Source organism: Scyliorhinus torazame, chromosome 23 (genome assembly GCF_047496885.1).
Source record: "Scyliorhinus torazame isolate Kashiwa2021f chromosome 23, sScyTor2.1, whole genome shotgun sequence".
Taxonomy (NCBI): Eukaryota; Metazoa; Chordata; class Chondrichthyes; order Carcharhiniformes; family Scyliorhinidae; genus Scyliorhinus; species Scyliorhinus torazame.
This window is the reverse complement of record NC_092729.1, coordinates 41,996,589-42,006,269: the sequence shown is the minus strand read 5'-3', so window position 1 is coordinate 42,006,269 and position 9,681 is coordinate 41,996,589.

Genomic DNA, 9,681 nt, shown 5'->3' with positions numbered 1-9,681 from the left:
TACAGAGAGCGAGGGACACACAGAAAGCGAGGGACACACAGAGAGCGAGGGACACACAAAGCGAGGGACACACACAGAGAGCGAGGGACACACAGAGAGCGAGGGACACACAGAGGGAGGGACACACACAGAGAGCGAGGGACACACACAGAGAGCGAGGGACGCACACAGAGCGAGGGATTCACACAGAGAACGAGGGACACACAGAGAGCGATGGACACACAGAGAGCGAGGGACACACAGAGAGCGAGGGTCACACTGAGAGCGAGGGACACACAGAGAGCGAGGGACACACACAGAGCGAGGGACGCACAGAGCTTATACACATGACCCTTATTCTATAGCTGGCTTCTTGTCATTCTGTAACTTTGTCTCCTAGTTCCCCAGCTAACTTACGTACATGACCCTTACTCTGTACCTGTATCGCCTAGTTCCCCAGCTAACTTACATAGGTAAGGTTTACTCTGTAAATGTGTCTGCTAGTTCCCATCTACCTTTTATACAAGACCCTTATTCTGTGCCTGTCGTGCCTTGTTTCCCAGCTAGTTTATATACAGGACCCTCATTTTGTACTCGTGTCTCCCATTCCCCAGCTAGCATGTTTAACTAACCCTTATTATGTACCCGTGACTCCCAATTTCCCCATTTGCGTATATACATGACCCTTAGTGTGTACCTATGTCCCCTAGTGCCTCTATGTTCTCCAGCGACCATGAATACGTGGCACTTATTCTGAAACTGTCACCCAGTTCCCCAGCGAACTTACATACATACTCTTATTCTGCAACTGTGTCTCACAGTCCCGCAGCTAGCTTATTGAGATGAAACACGCAATGTTAACTGTGCCTCCAAGTTCATAGAATTCACAGTGCAGAGGGAGACCATTTGGCCCATCGAGCCTGCACAGGCCGTTAGAATAATCACCCTACTTTAAGTCCACCTTCTCCCCGCAACCCAGTAACCCCACCCAAACCTTTTTGGACATAATGGGCAATTTAACATGGCCACTCCACCTAACCTGCACATCCCCGGACCGTGGGAGAAAGCCGAAGCTCCCGGAGGAAACCCACGCAGACGTTGGGAGAACATGCAGACTCCGCACAGACAGTGACCGAAGCCAGGAATCGACCCTGTGACCCTGGCGTGTGAAGAAACAGTGCTAACCAATGTGTTCCTGTGCCACCCACTGACAGTGCGACCAAGTGACACTTACTCTCAGTAATAACCTGCTCGCTGACCCCCAGTTCGGTTCTACAGCAAGTGAATATGCATAACTCTTATTGTGTAACGGTGTCTCCCAATTCACCATTGTGCTTATACGCCTTACACATGTTCTATAACTGCGACCCTGAGTTCTCCGGCTAGCTTATATATATGACGCTGATTTTGTAACTGTGTCTCCCGCTGCCCAGATAGCTCATATACATGACCCTTATTCTGTAACTATATATCCTGGTTCCCCAGCTAGTGATATCCATGGTCCTTATTTTGTAACTGTCCAGACAGTTGCTGAGGGAGATTTTATACGACCCTCATTGTGTATCTGTGTCTCCTAGTTCCCCAGATAGCTAGGTACACATGACCCTTATTCTCTAACTGTCTCTTCCAGTTCATCAGCGAGCTAATATACATGTCCCATTTCCGTAACTGTGTCTCCTAGTTTCACAGCTAGTTACCATACATAACTCTAATTCTGTAACTTTGTCTCCGCGTTCTGCAGGTAGCTTCTCTACATGGCCAGTATTCTGTTACTGTGTCGCTGCCTTCTCCAGCGCGAATGTATACATGACTCTCACTGCAACTGTCACCCTGTTCCCCAGCCAACGTACATGCATACTCTTATTCTGTAATAGTGTCTCACAGTTCCCCAGGTAACAAACATGTATAAAACTCATTCTGGAACTGTGCCTCTGAGTTCTCCAGCGAGCTGATGTACATGACCATTACTCTGTAACGGTGTCTCTTAGTTCAACATCTAACCTACACGCATGATCACGATTCTGTAACTGTGTCTCCCATTTCCCAGCTGGCTTGTATACCTAACAGTTATTCTCCACCTGCCACTTCCAATTTCCCCGCTTGTGATACACATGACCCTTATTATGTAATTGTATCTCCCAGTTCCCCAGCTAGATTTTGTGCATTTCTCTTATTCTGCAACTTTATCCCAGTTCACTGAGAGCTTTATATTGTGACCCTCATTATCTAACGGTGTCTCAGAGTTCTCCAGCGACATTAAATTAATAAATATGATTCTGTTATTGACTCCCAGATCCTCCGCGACATTATATACATGACCGTTATTCTTCAACCGTGTCTCGCACTTGCACAGCTCGCTAACATACATGAGCCTCATTGTGTAATTTTGTCTCCTAGTTCGAAATAAATGACCCTTATTCTGCAACTGTCTGTCTTGGTTCCCCAAAAGCTTATACACATGATCTATATTCTGTAACTGCGACTCGTAGTTCTCCAACTAACTTATATACATGAGGTCTATTGTGTAACTGTATCTCCTGCTTCCCAAGGTAGCTTATATACATGAACCATTTTCAGTAATGTGTCAGCCAGTTCCTGAGCAAGTTTATATACATTACCCTCTGTATGTACCTATGTCTCCCAGTTCCCCAACTAGCTCGGTATATTATTCCCCAGTTGTATCTCCTGGTTACCCAACGAGGATATATCCATAATCCTTGTTCTGTAACAGTGTCTCCTAGTTCCAGTTAGTTGGAAACATGATTCTTCCTCTGTAACTGTGTTTCCTTGGTCCTCAGTGAGCTTATACACCTGCCCCTTATTTGTAACTGTACTCGTAGTTCCGTAGCTAGCTCAGATCAATGACTTTGTTCCAATCTTGTGTTTCCAAGTTCTCCGGCTATGTATTTTGCCATGATTATTTGATTTATCTTCAATTAGTTCAGAGCAGTGCTTCCAAATAGTCCTCTAAATTGTTCACCAAAATTAGGTCGAAAGAACGATCTTCATTCACGTCACTTAGACTGACTTGGAAATAGGGGCCATGTAAATAATCGCACTGTGGAAGAGGAGGTGCAGTGACGAATAAGGTTCGTGTATATATGCCAGCTGGCATATGGCCCATATTATGTACAATTAGGATCAGGCAAACTACCCTTGGGTTGAGAAGTCAGCCACCAGAGGCCATAGGTTTAAGGTCAGTGGGGAAAAGTTTAGTGGAGATGTGCGAGGCAAGTTTTAATACACAGGATGATGAGTGGCTGGAACGTGTTATCAGATGAGGGTGTGAAAGCAGATCTATTAACGACGCTCAAAATGGATCTCGACAACTACATGGATAAGGTGGATATAGAGGGATACGGCACTAGGAAGTGCCGAGGGTTTTGGCTAAGTGTGGTATCATGGCCGTGAAAGGCTTGGAGGAGAAGGTCCTCTTCGTGTTCATTGTTTCCAAGTGAGCTTCTGTGGAACAATGAGACATGGTGACAAATCAAGGGTCATGTATCACAGCTAGCTGTGGAACAAGGAGACACAGTTACAGAATATGGATCATTAAGATAAGCTTGCTGGGGAACTTGGAGAAACTTCCAGAATTAGGTAATGTAAATACGCTAGCTGGAGAACCAGGAGGCACGGGTGCAGAATAAGTCTCAAGTATAAAAAGTAACGATGGACCGAGTAAAGACGGTTAAGAAGGAAGGTTGGCGAGATAAGTTCAAAGGGGAACTCGGAGGTACAGAGACAGAATCACGGTCATGTGTACAGATTAGATGAAGAATTAGGAGGCACAAGATCAGAATAAGGGACAGGTAGATAATTGAGTTGGGGAACATAGACATGCGCAGGGTCAGGTTGATGTGTATTAGCCAACTGAGAAGCTGAGAGGCCTATGTTCAGAATAAGAGTCATGCATGCAAACGGATACAGAATAAGGATAATGTGTATCGCTGACTGGAGAAGTAGCAGAAAAAAAATTACAGAATCAAGGCCTTATATATAAGCCAGCTGGGAACTGGGAAATGCATTTACACATTTCGGGTCATGTCTGGAAACTAGATAATCAGGTTCCTGGGAGGTACAGTCTCGGAATAAGGGGCAGCCAGTAAAGTCTGTAAAAAGGGGCATATTACTGATTTCAGAGGATTTGGTATCTTTTGAATTTTCTACCCCAGAACTCTGTGAATTTTCTGCAGCAGAGGATATTACCTTTAACAGGCTGTCTCTGTGACTGAGGCTTCTGTGCCAACTTGCAAATATATCTTATAGATTTGAATAATTTGCAATTGTTTCTGCTGATCTTCAGAGTGTATTTCCCCTTTGGACATTCATCCCTGGGGTCCGGGAGGCTCAGAGTAAGTTTTAATAACGTGACGAAATATGTTTTTAGACCTAATTTTACATGAAAACATGGAGTAACCTACGAAACCAAAGTTCCGAAGTAATTGAAATTAAATATAATACTCTTTGAAAAATACATAACCAAAGACCCTGGAGACACTGCAATAGAAGACATACATTAATATGAGCTAGCTGGGGAAATTGGGCACACAGTTACAGAATACGAGTCATGTATGTAACCTCTATGGGGAGCGAGGAGACACGGTTATTGAATAAGGTCGTGCGTATCAGCTAGCTGGTGAACTGGGAGGTACAGTAACAGAATAAGGGTCATGTATATAAGCTCGCTGGTGAAGTGACGGACCAACATTATGAATAAGGCTGATGAATAGCAGTATACAAATTGGCACGTCATCCTTCATTTATATGGGACAGTTGTAAAGCCGCACTTGGATTATTGTGCACAATTCTGGTCGCCACACTGCCAGAATGATGTAGAGTGTGAAGAGGACAGTTATCAGGATGGTGCCCGGTTAGGAGGATGTTAGTTATGTGGAGAGGATGAATAGACTCGGACTGTTTTCATTAGAACCCCGGAGGTTGAGGGGCGAACTGATAGAGGTCTACAAGATTATGAAGGGCATGGATAGAATGGATGGGCAGGCACCCTATCCCAAGGTGGTGTCTACCACCAGGGGTCATGGACCTAAGGTCAGACGGGAAATTTTTAGAGGAGATCTGCGAGGCAGGTTTATTACACACAGCGTATAGAGTGGCTGGAACACGTTGCCAGGGGAGGTTGTAGAAACACGTACTTTTGCGGCGTTGAAAAGGCATGTCGCAAATACATGGATCAGTTGGGTATGAAGCGATACAGCACGAGGAAGGGCTATGGATATAGGCCAAGTATGGTATCATCACCGGTACAAGCTTGCAGGGCCAAATGTCCTGTTCCTGTGCTATATTGTTTTTTGTTCTATATAAGCTCGCTGGGAAACAAGGCGATACGATTACAGAATAAGGTTCATGTATCTAAGCTAGCTTTGGAACATGGAGACTCAGTTACCGAATGATGTTCAGGTATTTACGTTATATGGGCATATGGAGACACCATTACTGAATGAAGAGCCATGTCCAGAGGCTGGCTAGGGAAATGGGAGACACAGTTACATCGTGTGGGCAATGTCAATACACAAGATTTTTAACTTGGAGACACAGGTGCAGCACGGGTCATTAAGTGAAGCTTGTTGGGAAATAGTAGAAACTGTTACAGACTGTGGCTATATTTCCAAGTCAGGGTGGTGAGTGACTTGGAGGGGAAATCACCAGGTAGTGGGTTTCCTCGCTATCTGAATTTTGACCAGTCCCTGCTCAGGATTCAATTATTTGTCTCCTTGTATCGCTGGCATTTTGAACTCTTCCTCTCTTGTAAATACTGAAACCAAGTCATTAAAGGCATGTTTGTCATGTCCTTATTTTAATTGGCAAATACACCATCAACAGTTAAAAAAGGATGACATTCCATGTGACGGCTCTCCTTTTCATAATTAATTTCAAACGCTCCCTGTGATGATTCCTTGCGATTTTAGTTCCATGCTCTATTTATTTGTACTTTACTCTTGCTTTGTCACTGTTTACAACTGTGACAATCCTGCATCCACGATTCTATCATGGCTGCCATGTTGTCACACGGAAGTTCAATTTGTGGCTGGCGTCATTTAATCTATTCTTCAAACGTTTTGTGTGTGTCTGTACAAACAAAATTAATAATATCGTAAGCTAGACACAGTCATTCTGCTCTAATTTTGTTTTACCTAAACGCGGCAACTGTTGCTATTTCAGCGACTTATCCACGTTTCTGTACAGACACTAACCCGGCAGACGGATACTGCAAGATACAGACTGGGAACAAGGGGCAGCCACTGAAGTCTGTAAAAAGGGGCATATTATTTCATTCAGAGGTTTTGAGATGTTCTGAATTCTCTACCCCAGAACGCTGCAAATTCTCATCTGCAGAGGATATTATCTCTAAAAGGCTGTCTCTGTAACTAAGGCTGCTGTGTCAACTTGCAAATATACCTTCTAGATTTGAATTATTTGCAAGAGTTGCTGGTGATCTTCTGAGTGTATTTCCCGATTGGACATCGATGTCAGGGTGAGGGAAGCTCAGACTAAGTTTAAATAACGTTAAGAAATATAATCTTTTGGACCTAATTTTGGATGACAACTTAGAGGAAACAGCAAAGCTATGAAATTATTGAAAATACATACAATACTTCCATTAAAATACATAGCCATAGAACCTGGAGGTACTGCAATAGAAAACATGACATTAATAAGAGCTAGCTGCGGAAATGGGGCACACCGTTCCAGAATAAAGTTCATGTATATAAGCTCGCAGGTGAACTGGGAGACACAGTTAGAGAATAAGGGCCATTATATCAGCTCGCTGGGTAAGTGGCGAGCCAACTTAAAGAATAACGCTGATGTATGTCAGCATACAAACTGGCACTTCGTGCTACAGTTGTTTCGAAGCTATGTTAGGCCGCACTTGCAATATTGAGCACGATTGTAGTCCCCAGAAGGATGGAGAGGCTTTGGGAGAGGGTTCAGAGTCGGGTTACCAGGATGTTGCCTGGTCTGCAGGATGCTAGCTATGCAAATAGTCTCAATAGACCCGGACTGTTTTTATCAGGACCCCGGAGGATGATGACTAAGTCCGATGAATATCAGTACAAAATGTCATCCTTCATGTGTTTGGAACCGCTGTAAGGCCTAAAGGATTATGAGGAGCATGCATAGAGTGGGTGATCAGGCACTTTACTCTTGAGTGGATGTCAGCCACCAGGGGGCATAGGTTGAAGGTCAGTGAGGCAAAGTTTCGAGATGTGCGAGGCAGGTTTTATTGCACAGGGTGGTGAGTGCTGGAACGCATTATCAGATGAGGTTGTGGAATCAGATATATTAACGGCGTTCAAAATAGTCAACAACAAATACATGGATAAGATGGATATAGGGGGATACGGCACGAGGAAGTGCTAAGTGTGGTATCATGACCGTGAAAGCATTGGAGGACCGAAGGTCATCTTCGTGTTCATTGTTCTACAGGAGCTCGCTTCGAGGAAACGATGTAAACAAAGGTTCGAAATCATTGAAATTAAATATAATACTCTTTGAAAAGTACATAACCAGAGAACTTGGAGACACTGCAATAGAAGACATATCATTAATATGAGCTAGCTGCGGAAATTGGACACACAGAATACGGGTCATGTATGTAACCTCGCAGGGCACCGAGGAGTGACGGTTATTGAATAAGGTCATGCATATCAGCTAGCTGGTGAACTAGGAGGCATTGTAACAGAATAAGGGTCATGTATACCAGCTCTCTGACGAAGTGACGGACCAACGTTATGAATAAGGCTGATGAATATCAGTATACAAATTGGCAAGTCATCCTTCATTTATATGGAACAGCTGTAAAGCCGCACTTGGATTATTGCGCACAATTCTGGCCGACCACTGCCAGAATGATGTAGCGTGTGAAGAGGACGGTTATCAGGATGTTGCCTGGTCAGGAGGATGTTAGTTCTGTGGAGAGGATGAATAGACAAGGACTGTTTTCATTAGAACCCCAGAGGTTGAGGGGCGAACTGATAGAGGTCTACAAGATTATGAGGGGCATAGATAGAGTGGATGGGCAGGAACTCTATTCCAAGTTGGTGTCTGTCACCAGGGGTCATGTATTTAAGGTCAGTGGGGAAAAGTGTAGAGGAGATCTGCGAGGCTGGTTTATTACACACAGCATGGTGAGGTCGTAGAAGCAGGTACTTTCATGGCGTTCAAAAGGCATGTCGACAAATCATGGCTAGATTGGGTATAGAACGATTCAGCACTAGGGAGTGCTATGGATTTTGGCCAAGAATGGTATCATCACCGGTACAAGCTTGCAGGGCCAAATGTCCTGTTCCTGTGCTATATTGTTTTTTGTTCTATATATGCTCTATGGTAAACAAGGAGGTACGGATACAGAATAATGTTCATGTATCTCAGCTAGCTTGGGAACTGGGAGACTCAGTTATCGAATGATGTTCAGGTACTTAAGTTATATGGGGACATGGAGATACCATTACTGTATGAAGAGGCTGGCTATGAAAATAGGAGACCCAGTTACATTGTGTGGGCAATGTAAATACACAAGATTTTTAACTTGGAGACACAGCCACAGCACGGGTTATTAAGTGAAGCTTGTTGGGAAATAAGAGAAAAAGTTACAGACTGTGGCTATATTCCCAAGTCAGGGTGGTGAGTGACTTGGAGGGAAATCACCCGGTAGTGGGGTTCTTAGATATTTTGCCCAGACCCTGCTCCTGTTTCAATAATATGTCTCCTCGTATCGCTGGCATTTTGAACTCTTCCTCTCTTGTAAATACTGAAACACAGTCATTAAAAAGCACGTTTGTCATTTCCTTATTTTAATTGACAAATGCACCATCAACTGTTAACAAGGGACGACCTTCCATGTGACCACTCTCATTTTCATAATTAATTGCAAAAGCTCCCTGTGATGATTTTAGTATTGCGAGTTTATTTTCATGCTCCATTTATTTGTATTTTACTCTTGCTTTGTCACCATTTACAACTGTGACAATCTTGCATTCATGATTCTGTCATGGCTGCCATCTTGTAACCCGCAAGCTAGATTTTGTGGCTGGAGTCATTTAATCTATTATTTATACTCAGGATATGTACAAACAAGATTAATAATGCCGGAAGCTAGACACTGTCATTCTGCTCTAATTTTGTTTGTTAACTATTGCTATTTCAGTGACTTATCCACGTTTTTGTACAGACACTAACCCGGGTACTGGAAGATACAGTCTCGAAATAATTGGCAGCAACTGACGTCTGTAAAAAGGGGCATATTATTTATTTCAGAGGTTTTGGGATGTTCTGAATTCTCTACCCCAGAACGCTGTGAATTTTCAGCTGCAGAGGATATTATCTTTGAAAGGCTGTCTCTGTAACTAAGGCTGCTGTGTCAACTTGCAAATATACCTTCTAGATTTGAATTATTTGCAAGAGTTGCTGGTGATCTTCTGAGTGTATTTCCGTATTGGACATCGAGGTCAGGGTGAGCGAAGCTCAGACTAAGTTTAAATAACATTAAGAAATATAATTTTTGGACCTAATTTTGGATGACAACTTAGAGGAAACGACAGAACCAAAGTTATGAAATAATTGAAAATAAATATAATACTTCCATAAAAATACAAAGCCATAGAACTTGGAGACACTGCAATAGAACGCATGTTCTATTCAATAGACATTAATCAGAGCTAGCTGCGGAAATGGGGCACACAG